Source organism: Copadichromis virginalis, linkage group LG1 (assembly GCF_057382275.1).
Source record: "Copadichromis virginalis isolate Kocher_CV1m ecotype Utaka linkage group LG1, C_Virginalis_male_GT1.1, whole genome shotgun sequence".
In the NCBI taxonomy this organism is placed as follows: Eukaryota; Metazoa; Chordata; class Actinopteri; order Cichliformes; family Cichlidae; genus Copadichromis; species Copadichromis virginalis.
The window spans coordinates 17741647-17761753 of record NC_140618.1 but is presented as its reverse complement, the minus strand read 5'-3'; the positions used below and the strand labels follow the sequence as shown (position 1 = coordinate 17761753).

Below are 20107 nucleotides of genomic sequence, written 5' to 3'. Positions count from 1 at the left end.
GGGGTTCATGCCCAGTTTATTACCATTTGATATAAATCAGCTTAAAGCATCTCTCCACCTCTTGCTCCACCTCTTTTCTTCTCCTCTGAAGACAGCCTGCTTTGCATGTCACTGCTGTTATTCCGCTGCACTGCAAGTCTTTCGGTGTCTGTTTGCTTCCTCGATGATGTGCTTTCAACTGGTTCCTCGTAGAACTATGATACTGAAGATCTAAAATATGTTTCAAATATACGAGGATACAGAACAATGACACCTTGTTCAGTAAAACCCCATTCACCTGTTTAAACAGAATCGAGCAGCATCCCAGCTGCCTTGATGGAGTTGAGTAATGATTACCTTGGCTACAGTGATTAAGAAGATAAAATGTAACCATAAAATTTCTTGAGACTGCACTGTTTATGACTGTGTGCTTATTAAAATATGCCACCTTCCACCACATTTGGATTCATTTTCTACTCATAACACTGCTCTCTTGCCACTTTGTTTTCTACTCCAGTTAGTTGACGAAATATTTTATAATGGAAGGATAAACAAAGTCCTACAGCATATTCAGCTTTGTGAGTTTTGTGTGAAAACTTTGATTTCGTGCACCCTTAGCTGAACCACTGCTGTCAGTAATTTTGCAGTTTGGCTTGGATGCTTCCTTAAGTAACCAAGAAAATGAGATACGTGATACGCAACCCTCTTTCTTCACACACTTGCTTCAGAACAAAATTCTATTAATCTGGTAGACTGGATTAATAACAATCATCTCCAAAGCTCCAAGGCTTCACACATCATAAATAAAATAGACAACAGCTCCATTTTTAACATTTGTATGTCGGTGCTGTCAGCTGTATTTTTCCTTTACATAAAGTCTTAAACACAGTACAGATTTCTTTGAAGATGTGAAGACATGGGCTTTAGTGGCAGTTGTGCATCTCTTACCCCTATTCATTTATTATCTCCCATGTGGCGTGGAACACATGCATTAATAATATATATTAAAAAATAAGAAATGGATTTTAATGAGAAAAAGTGATGTGCCTACCCATCCTGTGGTCATGTGAGTTTTCGAAATATATTTTTTACGAATAACATGTAGAGGGCACAGTGAAGTTCACAGTTAAGTTAAATAGAGCATCGTTCTGTCCACCTGCTCTTAAGTAGGACCTGGGTTGTGGCATGCTTGCAACGTGCCTGCTCACGCATCTATAACACAAAACTGTGCATTTCGCCTACATATGACCAAACTGTATTCACTGTTTGAAAAACACAGAACAGTGTAAGCATGAGCATTTTCATGAGAATGCCCAGCATGGCACATCTCTATTCATATCCTTAGTCTCATTTTTTTAAGGCTTGTGATACTGATTCCTCCTCTCTTATTTTTTTTCCCTTTCAGTTTAGATATCCTGTTTTCTTCTTTTGTGTTGTTCTCTTTCTGTCTCTCTAATCTTCCCACTGTCTGATACTCGTTCTCATTGTGAACTGACAGCTTTCTCAATGAAAAACACAACAACAACCACAAAAACATACAGATATCTTGCTGCTTACAGAAAAGTAAAGTAGTGATGCAAGAAATTTAAGATTGTAACTGGATTCAAATCCTTCTCAAGAATGCAAATAGTACATTTGGCTATTTTTCTCTTCAATAATAAATGTGAACTGTTTTATTTGTATCTAGTTCTTAACAAAAGAAAGAAAGATTTAGGACTCGGAGGGTCAGAAAACCCTGGTGAAGACTGATGCCTACAAGCATGATAAGAACAGCATTTCTTGCCAAATACTCTCCAAACAATAGTCTATAAATCATTGGGCTCTCTGCCTCCCCTCTTCTTTCTGAGATCTATTCAAATGTACTTAAGGTACAAGTACAGATCCTATTCTTTGCTAGAAATTCCAGTAACAGTAACATTAACAACGCTAAAGCCGACATACTGTTGGACTTCTCTTGCCACAAGTCCAACAGCTTTCTCTTTGCATGATGTAGGTTAGGAGCGCGTAATCAATGTTGTCAAAGAGGGCACATGAGAAACTGGGACTCAACTGAACTCAGTTCTGCTCAATATTAATTTAGATTCTTTTATAAACTACTGCTGGTGAGAGCAGACGTTACAATTTGGCACTGAAAAGGCAAAATAGGCTTAGTAAAAATGCCAACATTTTATCACTGTAAACGACGCATGGCAGACCCGACCATATTGTCACACTTTTCAACACGCTTTATTTATTCCGGTTGTCGTTGGTTTTACATTCGGCTGCAGCTTTTCAGCTGCCAGCCACACATACCCCAACAACAACCCAGTCAGGACCCAGTTCAATCCTTTTAAGCCGGTGAGGTGTGATTGCTGATGCCGCTCAGGTGTGTCCGCCTCCCCCGCTGCTGCGCCAAAGCCCATGCCCTGCCACAATCACTATCACTATATATTCCCAAAAGCAGTTGTGAACAAAATATGCTTCTTTTTTTGCAAACTTTAAAACTTCCTAAAAAGTGTTTTTTTTTCTTGCGGGGGTAATTATTTCATCTATAATTGTTCAGTTACTTTATTATCCTTGTTGAATAAGAGAAATGTAATTTGTTTTGGGCTTGAAGAAGTGTCTTAAAGTCGGGTTTGATGTCTAAGGGGGAAATGTGAAGGGCAGTCATATAAATACCAAGATATGCATCTGAGAGCTCTAGAATTCTTTTCCTTTCTTTTCACAAAACTGTGACATTTCTACTTTCAAGTCCCATATTCTAGCATTTTGCCCAGTTTGAGTTGCCTGAAAGCTGCATGGTAGCCTATGTCACCATGTTCAGTCTCATGCTCTACCAAAAGTCCAACAAACTTTCTGTAAACTGCCTGAATTACAATTTGCTGGATAACATCACTTGCATCTGCTTTGAAGTTTTATTATTTTTTCCTTTCAGTTTGTCCCATGCAGTTACTCCAATGAACAAATCACTCCCCAACACAGTCATTCTCATTGAGCGCATTACAGCCAGATTCTCCATAACTTTTTCTTATGACAGGTACAGAGGTAACTGGATCATTTTACCTCTGTGATAGTAACATTATGTCCTTGAATTCCTCTTGTTGTGATTCACATAGAGAAGGGTATATTCTCAATTGCTTCCTTTCTCATATTAGAGTCCATCAAACATTATTTGTTCAGAAAATATTTTTGTGATTTTTTTTGGGGGGGAAATCACAGAACTGCTTCTGACTCCTCCATCAATAGATGTGTAAAGCCTGGTAAAAAGTCCTTGTTGCTTTTGCAGTTTTGCTAGCAACGCTTCAGATGTCCACTCGCCATCAGTCAAGTCAAATCATGATGATTCAAATTGTAATCCTGAAACACATCTGCCCCATAAATATGTAAAACTCCATGTCTTGTTAAAAGCTCTGCATTTTGCATCAATCTTTTTTTTTTAATGTGACCTGACATTTTTCGAGGCTAGCAAACTCCCATCTCTTACAAACATCTGTTCCAATTCATTTACAGTGAAGCTACATTTGCTTTTACACACATATATAAAATTTTTTAAATAAATAGATAAATAAAAAACAAACAAAAAAAATTATTGCAGTTGCACTGAAAATTAAAGCAACATTGTATTTTTTCTCTCTCACAAAATCACCCCAAACAAATAAAAGGGTTCTAATTTCCTATTGACCTCATGAAGGCTGGTCAGGGACAACCAAAGGGCCAGATGTGGCCATTCAATGACCAGTTCTGGTCTAGGTGGATAGGCAAGATTATTTACATAGTTATGGTTACTTAGTAATGGTGGTAACAGTACAATTACACCTGGGTCTTGCTGTGTACTCACAGCAAGAAGGTCCAGAGTTCAACTCCACCATTTGTCCGGGGCCTTTCTATGTGGACTTTACATGTTCTTCATATGTTTGCGTGGGTTCTCTTTGGGTACTCTGGCTTCTCCCGCAGTCCAAAGACATGCAGTTATTGGGGGTAGGTTAAATTTATTGGTTCATTCTGTCTGTGTTAGCCTTGTGTCAAACTGGGGACCTGTCCAGGGTGTACCCTGGCTCTAGCCCCATGGTAGCTGGGACAGGCTCCAGCCCCACTGTTACCCTGATAAGGATAAGTTGAAGAGGATGGATGGATGACAATTAGACCTTAAGATGAATTAGATATGAAGTTGTTCCATGTTTGTAATCCAAGGGGAATTGTAGCTGTCTTTCTATCATTCTGTATTTACATTTCTGCTTGTTTTTATGGTGCCCATTGAATCCATGTTCCCCCAAAAGAGATATTAGATTTTCAGGGCTCTAGGAGAAGGTATTCTTTTCTGTGTGGTGGCCCACCGTGTCTAGCTTATGCATGTTTAATGTTGTTGAACATGAACGCACAGTCAGCCCGTCATAAACATGGCAGCTGGGACACATAAAAGGTCTTAAACCTGTCAATGAAATTAGAGTGGCATGTCCACCAGTGCTAGTTTACCCACAAAAACACCTGCTTGAAGCGGAGGATGGGGAAGAATACTTCTAATCACTCTCACCGCAGCCCCACAATGCATTGCTGCACTGCCTGCCAATAAATGTGCAGGTGAAGTATCGGCAATGGCTGCTTGCATAGGTTATTATTACTCATATTGCTTAGACCTGCCAAAGAGGACTTCTTATAACACTAAACTGAATATGAACATATATTTTACAGCATAAACCTGCTACTTACAGGCACACACTGCCATTAAGTTCATTTGAAATTCACTGCATTTGGTTAAAATGCACTGCAAGACGTTTTGTATTTAAATCTGTGAGAAGCTAGATTAATTGTACTAGAGGTTCCTTATTATCCTTCAACATGTGTGGGAGGACTTGAGAAAGTGCCCTCAAGTGCGATGCACACTTTGTAGGTTAACTGTGTCTGCTACTAGCTGCCATCAGGCAAAAATAACACTCCATCCACCATTATTCATTAGACTCCATTAATCATTAGAGGATTATCTGGCATGTGAAAATGCACTTGCTGATAAGGAATGCATGTGACCCCAATATGAGATTTCCGGCTATTGTAAAGCTAGACTAATTGATTGTGGTCTTTTTCTACTCTTAGTCTCTCTCTGCCATGGACACTTGGGTTTCGTTTCGCTGTCTCTGTCACTTTGCATCAATGATCTTTTCTCACATGTAATATGTTTATTAACAACACAGACAGCTTAAAAGTTCCTTTGTTGTAATTCATTACCTTTGGTGTTCTACACTTCAACAAGCAGGCTACAGAAAAACTGTAAATCTGCACCATACAACTCTTTCTTTCTTGCTTTCCAGCCTGCTTTCCTTTTTTTTCAAAGCTGTAACAAAGCATACATTTGTTATGTTCTGTTATTTATTTATTGCAAAAAAAACCCACCATAAAGTGATTTGTGTTAGTCAGAGTGGAGTGAAAATGAAAGAAACGGGATCACTCTACCTTGACTGAATGATGAATGTAGGAAATTGATTAAAAATGGTCATCTTACACACTGACCAATATACACTTCAATTATAACCAAAGTGATTCACACTACATCAATACCCAAATCAAATCACTTCTGGAAATAATAGCAGAAGCTAAAGGAAACTGGAAGGAAATTGAAGAAAAATAATGTCAAAATATTAACAAAGTAAGCAGTGATCAGTTTCACATAGATTTTTTTCAAATAAACAACGTTTAAACAAACAATGTTCCCACTGCAAGTGAAAGGCTATATCCATAATTTTGAGTGCTGAAGTTTTCATTAATAGTTTGTCCTGTACATGTTACTATGTGTTTGGATGTTATATATACAATACTGTTCAAATGTTTTAGGCAGGTGGGAAAATGGTGTAAACAAAGAATGCTTTCAAAAATGGAAGTGTTAATCATTTATTTTCATCAATCAACAAAATGCAGTGAATGAATAAAAGAGAAATCTAAATCAAATCAATATTTGGTGTAACCACCCTTTGCCTTCAAAACAGCATCAATGCTTCCAGGTACACTTGCACACATTTTTTGAAGGAACTCAGCTGGTAGGTTGTTCCAAACATCTTGAAGAACTATCCACAGATCTTCTGTGGATGTAGGCTTCCTCACATCCTTCTGTCTCTTGATGATGTTGAGATCAGGGCTCTGTGGGGGGCCTTACCATCACTTCCGGTACTTCTTGTTCTTCTTTACACTGAAGACAGTTCTTAATGACTGTATGTTTGGGGTCCTTGTGCTGCTGCAGAATACATTTGGGGCCAGTAAACAATCATTTATATTTTTGAAAGCATTCTTTCTATACACCATTTTTTCCAAACCTGCCTAAAACTTTTGCACAGTACTGTACATGATGAGGAAAACTATTTTAGCTGCACAGTGATGTAGTGGATAACACTCTTGCCCCACAGCAAAAGGTGTCCTGGTTTTGAATTGACCAGCTGCCAGGATCTTTTGTCTTTTCTCTCCAGATACTCTAGTTTCCTCCCACAGTAAACACAGTTTTATTTGCTCAACTGATGAGTGAAAGTTGACCCCCAACGCTCCCCAACCACGGAACTAAATAAATGGTTAAGAAAATGGATAGTCTTTTTTTTATTTTTTTATTTTTATTAGGGAATAATACTAACAGACTTCATGTCTGGCTTTAGCTTGTGCTACTGTAGGGCACATTTTCTTCTATTAACATGAGAAACACTTATCACGGAAATACTGTTTAACTCATGCTGTTTTTTAAGCTGTGGTTTGGAACGGTCTGAAACACAACTCTGAGCAGACATTCAGCAAGTTATTCCGTTAGTTTGAGCATGCTGTGAAAATGCTGTGTTTTCGCGTGTCTGTTGCTCAAAGCATATGTTAACATTTTTATTAGAAAGTTTCTGATGAACAAATTGCATATAGACCAGCTAGTTAACCTGAAGACTATAGGCTCACACGGAAAAGCAGCTGACATTATATTCAGGACTGTAACAAAAACATAAAAAGAAATGAAAAAGAAAAAATGTTACAGGGTTGAGAAGTATTGAGATAAAGATGCAAAGGAATAGAAAAAGAAAAAATGCAAATGGCTACATTTGAGTTTAATGATGATTGAACAGTTTTGACATTTGTACACCATGCATGTGAATGTACAGAACATGTTATGCAAGACTGAACAAAACACCTGTAACGCTGATTGTGTGTGATTCACATGTTCTGGTCTACTTGTGAAAGCTGCCAAAGGAAACTGACAGGAAAGTGTGGTTACTTTCTGTCTTTGAGCTCTTTATTATGTCAGAGGAAAATTACTGTTAATGTCACGTTCCCCTGTAATGTTTGAGAGACAATTTCTTTTTTTCCTCACATGACCTCATTCGAACATAAAAGTAGGTTTGTGTGAAAACATATTCATTCTGTTCATATGTAGGTGGCCGCTTGTAAGTGTAACATGATTACATAGCAGTTTCGATTCTTGCACTGACCACCGCTGTGGTGTTCCCCTGGCCTTGGCTACAGAGCAACCAATTTTATGTGGTTTGTGGTCAACAAACAGCCTTTGACCTCAGAGAGTAGTTGGCGTATCCATTGTGTGAGTTCTGAGGGCAAGGGTGGAAACATCAGCCAGCCAGCTCTGATTGAGTTACTTTAGGCCTCAGCTCTATTACCTACTCCTCTCTTGTTTTGATGAATTATTTAATAGCTGTCCACAGTATCCTAAGGACAGAGCTCTAAGAGGAAAGTCACTGGACAGTTCTACCAAGTAACAAAATGAGAATTATTTTTGGTTAACTATGGATTTTGGCCTATTTCTCTAATTATCTATTATCTATAATTATTTATTTATATAAATCATCAAGTATCAAGTCAAAAAAATAATATCCAAAAAATTAGGGCTAATACTAGGCTAAACCACTATAATCTAGTGATTGAATAAGCATTTAATATTACAAATCTACATAATTCTACACTCTTAAAATGCAACAAATAATTTTCACTATGTAATGATATACTGGTATATGGTATACTGAAAAGTATTCTTTTTCACAGCAGGTCACTCTCTGAAGTTGGTATAGAACTCTGCATTTATGTAAACTATCTGGGGGAAAAAAAACAGAAAAAAACAAACAAACCACAAGACCCTCAGTAGAGGGAGTTGCCTGATTTATGACATGTAGGCTCGTTTCCAGGCAAGCCTGCGAGGATCCAAGAAACTTTTCAACACATGGCTCAATTGCTTGCAGGTTAAATGGCAGTGGAATAGCCAGGCTGTTAATTTTCTTTACAGATCCAGATGTTGGGAGTGTGACAGACCAGGAATTAAGTTTTGCCAAAGCTTGCTAGGTATTTTCTACTGGGGCTGCCCAATGAGTGTGTGCATATATGGTGTACTTAGTTACAGCCTGTATCCGTGTGATTGAGTCCTCTCAATAAAGTCATCTGTGAGCATATCTATACACATATTTACTTGCCAAGGGAATATATCCATGCTCGCCACATCGGTAAGACATTATGTAGTCATTCTCCTTGCATTCATCCAGGTTGCTTGGCAAACTGAATCAATTCATGTCTCAGTTCGCAAAGACCTCCATTGCAGTGCCCATTTGCTGGTAATGGCAATGGATTACTGTATTGTATTCTGTTTATGATCTACATTGATTGCTTTCCTTCTGCTCTAAGCACTGTGCAATGTCATTTACTCACAAAGATTCAGACATCTATTTTCCTGAGCAGTCTTTTTCAAACTATATGAAGCATTTTCCCAGCTGTAAAATAGATCCTTGAAATCCTATCCAGAATGTCAACATGGAACGTTTCTGAAGTAAAGTGCATGTGTAGACAGGCATGAAATAGCATGGTTTAGATATTTCATGTCCTGCTAATATTATATCATGAGTACGACTGTCCTTTGCTCCCGAGCTAACCGACTAAGCGTTGCTTTTCCCTTCATGTGTCTTTCATGCTCATTTCTTTGAGAAAACAAAACACAGCCCAAACGAGTGAGTAGGATTGTTCTTATTGATGTCTGAATGAACAGGCTTTTCTGTGTGTTAAATTTCTGGTATATGAATTGCAATATGAAGGCTCCTAAATGTAACATTTTCCTTTAATTTCAGGCTTCTTTTGTGAGACATACAGAACGCACTTTTCTGTGTGCAGAAATACAAATATTTTATGCAAAAACAACAGAGAAGACACAACATAGCAAAATGTTGAAAAAAAAAATCTTATTTTGAAACTGGTTATTGGATATATTTTTACACATTTTGTTTATTAAGGGAATATAAATATTCCTGTGTTTTTTGTTTTGTTTTGTTTTAAGGCAAAATTGTTCCATAAGATCTTCTCGAATGGTTCAAGTCTGTCATTTTAATATGTGCACTCTTGATTTTACAGATTGACAGATGCCACAGATTAGTATGCACTGTGTGTGTGTGTGTTCTCATTTTATCTGTGTCGCTGCGAGTGTTTGCAAACACTCATAGTTGTGCGCCTGCATGCGTGGATGTCTGTATGTTGGCTGTTGGGTCGTTGGCTCCTGTTCATTATATTTTCATGAGGCATGCAGTATAAAGCGGACTGTTTCCACTATGCTCCCTGTTGCCCTCCAGTCCACTCTCATGCCTGTAAACTGCAGTTCTCTCTGCTGGTTGTATATCATCCCACCTGTCCTCTCGCTGGATTTCCTGTTTGTTCTTCCAGATGCTCTCCACAATGTCTCCCTCTGAGACTGTAAGGAAACGATTCTTAGAGCAGAGCAGTGCTGGACACACGTCTCGGCTTCTTTGAAAGACCAGGGAAGTGGCTGGGTTTCTCTGAATCAATACAGTGGCTGTTCAATCTGAAGAAAATCTGAAGCAAAGAAGCTGAGTGGTCAGGACATTACATATTGTTAACCACATAACATATGGTTATGTCCTGAGGTTAAGTGAATCCATGCAATGTACATATTGACAGTACAGAGTGTATAACTCTTGTATATTACAGTCATCTTAATCCTGAATTTTGGATGAATAGCGGAAAATGGTCATTGCTATTTAAACAGTTACAGTGAAGTAAGAACCAGGTTCTAAATTCTTCAACTGATCGGACTCATGCGCCTTTAAGATTATCACTTCCGTTCATCAGTGCTGGCATGGTTTTCTGAAAGTGGTTGATTGCAAAACTGTAATATTAAAATCTTAGCATTTGAATTTTTGCAAGGCTGAGTTTCATGCAAGCCTTTTTTCAACTCTGCTTCTGCACTGCATCTAGACTCTGAGAAAATAAAATATAGCATTGTGTTCTAGAAACCAGCATGGGTGGCCTTTTTTTTCCCCAACACAGACAAAACAGTAAGAAAACCAATAACAAATTGAATGTATTAATGAAATCTGTAATGTCCCTTGTACCAATAGAAACTTAACAACATCTATTCTAGATGGTTTGAGAAATTTAGAGTCCTTGTGTCACTTGGTTCCTTCTTTATTTCTGCAAGTCTTTCTAATTAGACTCCAGATGTTATTATTTTCACAGGGATATTTTTGCTCCAATGCTCCTAAGGACACACTTTCCTTGTTGTCTTGTGGGTGAGATTCTTTTTAAAGTAGTTTACCCCCAAGGAGAGATTTAGAAGTGATTATGTGGATACATACAATGATAAAGAAGGAGAATGGCTCTTTTATAGTCCCTTCTACTGTCTGAGCTGGTGGCATGGTTGGTAGTGGCTGTTCATCTCAATGAGATGGTAAAAGAAACTTCACTGCAGTGATTTTGATGAGACTGTAAATATGCGATAGGGGCATATAATATGATTCTAAGTCTTGTAAACAAGATACTTTTCAGTGCACAAATAATTCTTTTAGGTCTAGTTCTTCCTACTCATAACACTTTTGCAGTTGCAATCACTATACTTTAATCTAGTGTTAACTGTTTCCTTGTCTCAACATGGATTGGCAAAATCTTCTTTTCTCCCACGCAGTCAGCCCCACCTGCCGCATCTAAAGGCTACTAGTAAAGCACAGTATGAGAGACTCACAATTATCCTGCTGTAATGCCATTATTTTTGGCATTTAAGAGCACGAGTAGGGTTATGGATATACAGAGACTTGCATTTTACTTTGCTGTGCACTCGCAGGCTTACAGTGGAACTCTCTTCAATATTACTACTGGTAAAAGTAAAAGAGAGAAAAAAGCAGGAGCAATAACCTGTAGGCATTCTTTTTTTTTAGAGGTTTTTTTAGTCAATAAATTGATCATGTAAAAGACTGTACTTCACATTTTCATCCCTATATACAGCATGAAAAACATGAAAAAGCTGGATGTTAATAAAAGAACAGTCATTAGGTTAGATTTAATTTAAAAAAGGCGCTAGTGTTGTTTCATATTTCCCTTTCTCTCTGTGTTTCCCAGAAAATGATAAAGATTTAATCCAATTAGCTCTGCACTGTTTCACCAGACTGCAGAGGGGAATAGACTCTAATTAGGCTGAAGACAATTAGCTGAATTAATTCCAACAGAAGTCAGAGAATACCGCCAGATTTAAGTAATATTCACTCTGCCAGCTTCACCAGACGTTTTCTCATTTTATTTTATTTAAATAGGATGACGCGAGTTATGTTAAGCAGCAGCATAACTGTGGCTCATCTGCTGTAGAGCAACAGTTTAGAACATATTTATTAATGTTGCTGTGTTTTTGGGGGGGTTTGTGGAAAAAAAAACTTCTAGTGCTTCCTCGCTCACTGGCTCAACCACACCAGTTAGGCATGGCCCACAGCTGACTGTTTGGAGCAAAGGAATGGAAAATAAATGGTGAAAAAAGAGTGCAGAACACGTGACAGAGAGTTTAAGGGACACACGGAGGACCCTTGGTTGGATCAAAGATCAATACAGATAGAGATGCAACAAAATGCTTTGAGGGGACGGGTTTAACATCCCCCGTTTGCTCTTCTAAACAAATGCATTTCAAACAGGCTCAGGGAGCACCCCTGCTAACAATGACAAACGACAGCACATGGAGTTTTCCCTCTCTATTAACATAAAGTAATATAAACCGAAGGACACTAGTCTATAGAGAGAGTTAGGGGCTAATGTTCCATATCAGATGTGGACAATGTCAGGACTGAATACAGATTAGGCAGTGTCCTTCTCTCCCGGGGGGAATTAAGGGGTTGACACCATTCTAGCTGCCAAGTGTATTATTATAACATGTTGGTGCCCAGCCTGTCTTCCCTGGACTATTAACCCCCACTGTCCCCAAAGAGCTTCCCCTACTGTCCCTCAAAACTATAATACCAGATAGCCTTATTCCAGTTGCAGCCGATTTTATCTTACCTTTTTTTCTAGCACTGGAAGATAACCTGAATCTTAATTGTAATTACCATTTTGACTTCCAGCAACTATGATTTCGGGATAACTTTTTCCTTTTTTTTAACCTTTATTTTCACTGTCAAGCTTTCATGTTTTCTTGTGTTTTAAAAAAATGAAGTGTGCTTTTTTTTTTTTACTCCTCCAAAAACCTCAAAAAACAGTCTAAAGAATGTAAAACTCAAGGTTTCCAGACTTGTGAGAGCTTTCTTTAATTACATTTAAAGAAAAAGAAATTTCCCTTTTTCAAAAAAAATTTGAGTTCAATAACAACATGATATTTAACTTCATGAATATTTAGTTTAAATAATCGCCATGACTCACCGCGATAATCTTGTTTATTATTTTTGCTGTTATCGAGGAACCTTATCTCTAACCCACTTCTAAACTCATTACTAAGACTCTTTCCAGGTCTCTGTACGATTCTTTTCTCATACTTTTCCATGCAACAGCACAATATCATCAATGCAGGAAGAGGTCAGAGTTTGATGGCTGCGCTGCAGAGTGACTGAACCTGTGCACTTGCACAGTAGGAGTGCACTGTCAGCTCCGTTAGGTGATGAAAGATTGCTGTCCATTTTCAGTATTGGTAAGGCTCGTTGCTCATGAGGCGTAAAGTGGGTGGAAAGATTATCGGAATAGCGACGCTTTGAAGAAACCGGAAGTTCAATATGTCCTGTTGCGGTTCCGTGGGTGTTCTTTCATTCTCTTTGCAATCTTAGTAGAGGTTTCTGGAAAACCTTTTTGCATGTGCTATTTGTAGATATGTGTGTGTGCGTGTGTTTGTTTTGGATTTTACAGGGTAAAGTAGTTGACATCAGGCAAGCAATACAGTACTGGAAAAATCGTCCATGAACCTGAGATAATGGGACAGTTTTAAACAGCTCCAGTTGTCTGGTGGAACTAAAATCTTTCCTAGCAGTAAATGTATATAAAATGTACATTTTCTTTGTGTTGTTGTTCTTGAGTTTGCTTTGTGTTAAGTTAATACTTGATGTGGATATATTCACACCATCCATTCTCTCAGAAGAAAAAAAGAACAGACATGAAAACAGGAACTGTATGAAGAGTAAAACTGATAAAGACAAGCAAAGCATTTTTTTAAACTGTCTGGGAAAATTTCCCCCATTAAGACGGCACCATTTAAAAAAAAAAATTATTCATTTTCAGTTATGAATAATGGTATCTGTCTGTCACATCCACAAGGGTCATATGCTCGTCCCTTACCATGTAGTGTATCTCCTCTCCAGTGCTGTTTTCCAAAGCTGGAGAAACACGGTGGCCTCTGCACACAGGAGCCCACGTGGCTTCTGTTACCACTTCTGTGTTTGGGCACTTTAATTGCCACCACACATGGAAACGTATTACATTTGGGTGATGAGATGCTGGTACTGGAAAATTCCATGCAATAGTGCCTGTGGGTGTCTGTGCCATGTGAACGATAATGTGTGGGCAGAGGCTTATTTTCTCTTTAATACGGGCATGCCCATACTGGCACCCGCAGAGCCCCTGTTTGAGCTCACTAATGAAAGAAACAAGCCGTCATGGAGGCTGGGGTTTGAGGTGTTGTTAAAGTCTTTGAGGTTTTCTCCCTGTGGGCCTCTGTCTGCTGCCCGAATAAGAGGGGCTTTGTTAGAACAGCGACAGAGGCTTTGGTGAAGCTTGTTGGACAGGCCTTCCGCTGCTGGATTCTAGACGGCCTCAGTCCTGCATTTCACCTTCCAGCTCACACTGTCAGATAGAGAGACATAGACACCCACAGTCTTTTTGAGGTGTCTTAAGACTGTGGGTCTGATTTGTAGGAGTGATGTCAGATCTCAACAGGGAACACCTTGCAAAACCTCAGTATTGTTTTGTTTTTGTTTTATTTTGTTTTTCTTTCTGGTTGAGCTCATTTTTATTGTACTATGACTGAATGTTTCTTTGAAATGTGCAAACAACTTGCTTGATTTTTCATCAGCCTACATAGAGTCACCACACAAAAACCTTCCCCCCCCTTTTCCCATTTAAACATTTTAACCTTGCTTTTTGTGTCCTTACTTCACTGAAAGAACTTTCACTGTCTTTTAGACATTCCTCCTAGATCTGACCTTGACTTGACTACACAGTGGCCTCTCCAAGTTCTTTCTGTCCAATCAAGGCATGGCTTACTGACCCATCTGTATTCCCCTCTTGACCAATCACAAGTGATTGTGAGGAGCCAGCAGGAAGATGTCAGAATTCCTCTCCTCTCCTGGCAGGAAGTCAGTCTCCTTAAAGGCCTGCTGGGAAACATTTTCCTTCTCCCGTTCTTTTCCTTTTTCCCTCCCGTGACAAGCAGTGATAAACTGGTCATTAATATGGCTGCCATTCTGCCAAACAGACCCTTCTTTGTCAACTCTTAGTCCCATGTGGGCAAGAGATATTCCGGGGCATGTCATTCTTTATGTCCCCTCTGTCTCAAACTCCCCACCCTTGACTGCTCAGCAGTGCAACCCTGCACAGCATGAACATGTCAGCCATATGTCTGATTCTTTACTTTCTCTCATTTGTCTCTTCGCTGTCTGTGATGCCCTCCGAGCTGTTGAGATAATCTGGATTTACCTGGCTGTGTAAAGTCATCTTTGCTGCTAAATGACATCAGACAAGCATGCTTCCATCTACATGAGCAGTTTGGAGTATTACGTAGCTTGGAAGACTATCTTTACTATTCTAGAAGTGTCAGTGCTGCCACTTTCAAAGTAGTCTGCCAATAGATGTCACTCTACGTAAATAATGAGGACCGGTCATTTAAAGAACTGACAAGGCACTGACATGACTCAGGTTTACCAAATTAAAGTTAAAGTGAGTCACTCAGCTTTTAAAAAAAGAGTACTAGGAGTTCTCTAAGTATTTCATCTGATGGTCAGCTATAAATGTGGAGAGGATGTCTCTAGCCTATGGTGGTAGTTTATGTAAGTGTGTGCGTGTGTGTGTGAGAGAGAGAGACAGACAGACAGAGGGAAAGAGAGAGAGAGTGCTTAGCGGGCAGTAGAGGTGCTTGGGGCAGTGCCATGCCCCCTACAGTAGTTTATCTTGGGCTTGTACATGCCCCCCCTTGGTGGGGTTGATCCTTGGGGTGCCCTGCCCCAGTACAGCTCCATTAGCGGGTGTGCTAACCTTGCAACAATGCTGTGACACCCTCGTTTTTCATCAGGCCGTGCCTTCAACCTTCTTTCTTCTCTCGGCCCAACCCCAGGGTTTTCCAGATGAGACAGAGGTGAGAGGAGCTCTCTTGTCCAGCTGTAAGATACAGTCCTCTGCTATGCCACTCAAAGAAAACTATAGTCAGACTTATTATAGAATCTGTAACACAAAAGCATTGCATTCATGCAAGCTTAGGCTTAACTTTTACCATCTCAAATATACAATTTACACACTATTAATAATAAAAAAAAGACTTCAATAGGATTTCTTTTTGTTCGCATGTTTCTTATCTCAATGGTGTCATGAGTGTCACTGAATCTGGATGAAAGACCAGTTCAACCTTTCCATGTAGACGGGGAAAAAAGAACACTCTACTGCCTGTGTCTTCATCCTTTTGTAAAAGAGCTGCGCTCCTCTTCTATTGAAAGTGTCTTTTCAAGTGTTACAAAACGTTCCCTCCTTGCTCTTCTTCCTGTTGCTCTTTCTGTTGTCTCTTCCTTCATCTTTAGTTAGATGTGAGTCCTTGAAAACCCCATCTTTAGTCAAAAGGCTGTTAAGTTAAAACTAGAAAGCTTTCTGCTGGTCTCTGTTGGGGCAACAAACACTCTGCGGTGTTAAAGGCTTACCATGTACAGCACTCTTTGAATTAAGAAGAAGAAATGTGTTTACATTTTAGTACTGAGAGCAGCTAGCTGTTCTTTAAATAAAATGGAGATGACGTGTCCTGCGATCACGTCATAACTGCTATGATGTGTCTGGTATCTCACAGCTCTGTTTTTTTTCCATTCGCGCAGATCACACGTCATGAATACATTTATCCAGAATGACCTTAACAATGCAGTTTCATGTGGGTGTAAAAAGCTGCGAGTATTTTAACTCTGAGGTTAAATAAGGCCTAGGGCATCAAGACAGGTACGTGTTTGGAGATGAGATGAGATTTTGAAACCAGTGAACCCCTTCTCAGTCTTCTATGTTTTTGTATGTCATCTTAATGAGCTGCTTCCTTTTACAGGATAGTAATTCAGCATCCTCTAACACAGCTGTAAAAACTCAGATGACCTCAAACCACTAATGAACTTTGGCCTCCAGAGTCCTTTGGAAGAATTAGAAAGCTGGTACTGTGTCAAGGTTTTTGCTCAACATTCCACAAGTGGTAAACAGATACAAGAACAGTTTTAGACTTGGAGTGGCAAATTCTATGTTGCTGTGCTACTTAGATTTGTATCAGCACAATGCAGACCTAGGGTTATGTATCTGGGCATCTACACAGTCATTCAGTCCTTCCCTATCTTCTCTGTCTTTTTGCATGTTTGTAGTGCAACAGCGAAAAAGCCTCTTCTTTGTAGCAGGTGTTTTGCCAATATGCTCTGTGCTTTTCTGTACATAATCTATCTAAGCAAAGCTTTTAAAGTTGGCAAGACTAAAGGAAGCAAGGCCCGCCTGCTTCCTAGCACGTACAGATGATTGAATGGATGTAATGTATATTCTTGCCCGTTTTAGGTTGACTGTATTTCGTGTTGTATGTCTATTCATCCCAGACACCACCGTGATTCATCATATGCATTGCTGATGGATATCCATGCCCTTCCTAAGCTGCCCTGGACATATACTTATTGTATCCTTTTACTGAGGTGGAGTGATGAACTCATGTGGCCCTGGTACTACGGTGGCAGATACTCAATAGGTGAGTGAGCGAAGTGGTTATAAAAAGCTGAATTACAGCACACGATACCCACCACACTGTGAAGCTGAGTGCAGGAAGAAAGAAGGATGAAAAGACATGCATAACATGACAAATCAAAGTGCTCTGAAATGACAAAATCTCAGAGGAATTACATGGTTGTTATAGTTCTTTACTTGAACAGGATGAATAAATTAGTTTCTTTTTTTACGCCACTCAGGATTGTCTGTGATAAAACATTCAATCAGAAGTAGCCCTGGGTGATACTATTTTAGTGCTGGGTGCAGTGTCCTCCTGCATTCTTCTTTCTAGGGAATTTAGTCTGATTTATGGTGAAGCCTGGGCTACATAGATGAGGGTTTTCCTGCTGGTACTTTCCATGTTCTATATGCCTATAATGAATTTCCCCAGCCCGCAATTCAAAATTTGTCATTGAAATGATAAAAGAACTAATTAGAGCAAGACATGTGGAGTTTTGTGATTTGTAAAAACATACCTCCATACATTAATCTCCATCATTTTTCAACGCATTGGGTATACTGGGGAGAGAAAAAAACGTAAAATTGAACTTATAAATTGAAAGCTTAAAACAAATATGACCCGTGCTGAGAGCAGAGGATTTGTACAAGGGAAATGAATAAGGGATAAGCCGTATCTGAAGACCTGCCACCCACAAGCGTTTATTAATAAAATAATCAGATTGAGATAAAATACTCAGACCTCTGTAATCTTCATGTAAAAACCCTTTCAATCCTTTAGGCACTAGGTTTAGCAAACATGTGTGACTCTGTCTGATCCACAACTATTACAAATAGTGGAGAAATGAGGGCCAGGTCTAATATTTGTGTGCTGTCTCCGTTTGGATATGCGTTGTTTAAATTTAAGAGAGGAGGAGCACCCTCATCAGCTGCAAATGCAGATGTAAGCCCCCTAATAAGTAGGCTTAGGGACAGATAAGAGAGGGCCAGACAAAGAATTAGCTCCTGATTATTTGTTATCATGGCAGCATAATCTTGTATAAGCCTACTTTTCTCCATAACCCTATACTGAACCTGGCTTTTACCCGTACAAATGGAAAAGACCTGACTTTACTCTCCTGCTGGAGGGCATTAGCTGAACCGATAAGGGGAATAATATTGAAAGAATGATAGAAAATACTACTACTGTACATGTAGAGGAATTAGGGTTGAAAATCCATTTCCTGTCACATCAGTTTGGTGACTAGGATCTTTACGTTTTACTCACCTTCACAGACGAGCAAATCATACGTGTATCCTGTGTGTTTGCTCCATCTGTGGGGTTTCCACAAGGATATACAGTATATGAGGGGTGAGGAGAAGGACAGGTGTGGCTGGCAGAGTACCCAGGTGACCTCGGTGTGGCCTGGAGAGCGTGATGCCTGTGTGTGCGCAGGTGTGGTTGGCACTGAGTTGCTGTGTAACAGCACACAGCTTGTCCCATGCAGTCTCACCAGACGGTGTACCCTGGCAAGGAGACGTGTCCTTCCCCTCTTCTGCCTTCATGACCATAGATGTATAGAATGTGATGTCTTTATTCGCACGAGCTGTGTGTATATCCTCTGATACTGAGTAAACAAGGTACTGAATGATGTGTGAATGTTGGTCCTGTCGTGTTTTTGTTCTATTTACTTACAGTCCAAAGATTTGGACAGGAATACACAGCATAAGCAGCGTATCAGCAGAGCATCAGAGGAGAAGCTCTGATGCTATGTTTGTGTCTCCTTCGGAGGTTCTCAAGTGAAAGGTTTGACACCTGTTTTTAAGTGCTTAGATGCCTTCATGCAGGAAATTACACTTTTGGGTCATGTTTACAGGAATAAAATATGACTGAAATATTTTTAGAAGGAATACCTCTAAAAACAAACACTTATATAAATAAAAAATATTCATAGAAAACTTTTTAGGGCTGAAGTCTCCAATGGTGAGTTTACTGGTCATGCCTATAAAGTGTTCTTTCAGAGTCCAAAGATATGTTCATAGATGAAAACCTTTGTTGTGCATGGTTGTTAGGTCCACCAAGGAGCTTATTTTTTTGGTAGTGTTTGTGTCATCATTCTGTCTATAAACACAATAGCTTGAAATGCTTTCAGTTAATTATGATACATTTTGTAGTAGTGTTGAATGGAGTCATGTTAACAGTCCATTAAACTGTGCCTTACATCTACCAAGGTCTTTAAGATCAACTTAATGATTTATTGGTCAATTCACAAAAAGACTTTGACAAAATGTCATTTATCTTTAAATTTATGCTTTATAATTCCACTGCATTTGATTCTCTTAGGCAATACTGCTATATGGGGTTTCCAAATCAAATTCCAATTAAACACAATATGCTTTATGTTTTTAATGAAAGTAATGTGAAGTGAAGGAGAATGAGCTGACTAGTTAGTTAGAAATATATTATTTATAAATCTCAAGTTATTCATGTCCAGTTATTTATAAATCAATACCTATCACCCATTAGTTACTCATACATAGTGTTTGTGTAGTCAGAGTAGAAATCTGTCATCTTAACCGTAGCTGATTTTTTTGTTTTTTTACTGCACTACAAACTTATTAAGGTACGTTTACGGTACGGTAAGAAATCAAATTGAATATATACAAAGTACTACACTATTCCCATAAAAGTAAAAACTGCCCACAGAGTGAACTGCCTTGGCAGAGGCTTGCACACTCAGAGTGCTTCTTGTTAGATTATGTGGTCCAGTGTCTCTTTGTGTTAGACTGTCCAGTACATATCCAGTCTTACTCTTCTTGGATTACTGGTTAAGAAAATGTATGGATGGAAGTCTTAAGTGTTCTTCATATACATTCTGATTAGCAAAATGTTGCCTGCCACCCATTAAAAGCATGCAGACTCATGGCTGACCACACCTGTAATAATCATCACACCTGTAGTGTTAAATTGGATGGAATTAGCTCTATACATTTTGGGTCTGTGGCGGGGCGTGGTTCGTGGTGCGGCTGCGGAGGAGGCTGATAC

The 20107-nt window shown here is 39.1% G+C and overlaps 1 long non-coding RNA gene across 1 annotated transcript in view; it reads left to right on the top strand.

Moving 5' to 3' along the window:
* LOC146718571 (uncharacterized) overlaps positions 1–17197 on the top strand; it is a 122905-nt gene extending 105708 nt beyond the window's left edge. The window contains exon 3 of the long non-coding RNA XR_014916657.1: positions 16962–17197. This is a non-coding gene — a long non-coding RNA (uncharacterized LOC146718571). The remainder of the gene's footprint in view (positions 1–16961) is intronic.
* Positions 17198–20107: the final 2910 nt, after the last annotated feature.